The sequence below is a fragment of the Octopus sinensis genome, linkage group LG28 (assembly GCF_006345805.1).
Source record: "Octopus sinensis linkage group LG28, ASM634580v1, whole genome shotgun sequence".
Lineage (NCBI taxonomy): Eukaryota > Metazoa > Mollusca > Cephalopoda > Octopoda > Octopodidae > Octopus > Octopus sinensis.
Window position 1 is genome coordinate 15,009,317 of NC_043024.1, and position 1,670 is coordinate 15,010,986.

Consider the following 1,670-nt stretch of genomic DNA (forward strand, 5'->3'; position numbering starts at 1 on the left):
TGTCTGAATAACACCGGTGACATACGTTAAATGTCCCTAAGTAAGTGACTATCTTTAAATGCATTAAAACACTGTAACATACATGATCTGGACACTATGGATTTGGTCGGCGGAAACTGAAAGAAGCCCGTCATATATATGTATACATGTATGTGTGTGTGTGTATATGTTTGTGTGTCTGTGTTTGTGTCCCCCATCATCGCTTGATAACCGATGTTGGTGTGTTTATGTCCCCGTAACTTAGTGGTTCGGCAAAAGAGACCGATAGAATAAGTACTGGGCTTCTAAAGAATTAGTCCTGGGGTCGATTTGCTCGACTAAAGGCAGTGCTCCAGCATGGCCGCAGTCAAATGACTGAAACAAGTAAAAGAATAAAATAGTAAAAGAGTAACCTTATAAAAACTACTTCACCTGAGTAAGTGACCATCTTTAAATGCCTTAAAACACTGTAACATGATCTGAACACTATTTCAGAAAGTTATCACCAATCTCATTGAGCATATAAAAAGACAAATTTAGATGGGGCAAAATGAGTAAGACAAGTTAAGGTAAATTTACCTTTTCAATTCCCTAGAATTAATACATTCAGAAACTCCTGTTACAATAATTTACTCCTTTAACACTATCTAACCTACGTTAAAAAGAAAAAAAGAAAGGAAAATTATTGACTTAAATAATTGTTGTGTACCAATGAAGAAGCTTCGAAGCAACATTTTTTCTTTTAAGAAATGGGCTGCAAAAGACATGATCCATCACCTGGCAGACCACACTAAAAAAAACCCCAAAAAATCAAGGTAATTTTTCGTTGGTCTTCCATTCAGAAAGTCCCACAGGCTGTGGTTTGCCAGTGACTGCTCTATATTGTCGTTCGACCTACTATAAAAAGCAGTCAAATTTTATTTGAACCACAACCTACTCTTTCAGTAGAGTGAACTATATATTCACCAATGTATTCCAAGATAGGAAAAAAAAAAAAATCAACCCAAAAGCAGAACAAAAAAACAAAACAAAACGAAACGAAACTCGATGGTCACTCTTGAAACACCTTTCATCATAGGTGAGATCAATGATGTTAATATAGAGCTTAAGCAACACTGTATTGGTATAAGAATTTGGGGCGGGGTACAATAAGGTGTTTAACTGCACTTTTGACTTGGAGAAGAAATATATTTTTTACAAATGTTTATAGCGCACTATATAGGCGCAGGAGTGGCTTGCTTACCAACCACATGGTTCCAGGTTCAGTCCCACTGTGTGGCACCTTGGTCAAGTGTCTTCTACTATAGCCTCGGGCTGACCAATGACTTGTGAGTGGATTTGGTCGGCGGAAACTGAAAGAAGCCCGTCGTATATATATGTATACATATATGTGTGTGTGTATATGTTTGTGTGTCTGTGTTTGTGTCCCCCATCATCGCTTGATAACCGATGTTGGTGTGTTTATGTCCCCGTAACTTAGTGGTTCGGCAAAAGAGACCGATAGAATAAGTACTGGGCTTCTAAAGAATTAGTCCTGGGGTCGATTTGCTCGACTAAAGGCAGTGCTCCAGCATGGCCGCAGTCAAATGACTGAAACAAGTAAAAGAATAAAATAGTAAAAGAGTAACCTTATAAAAACTACTTCACCTGAGTAAGTGACCATCTTTAAATGCCTTAAAACACTGTAACAT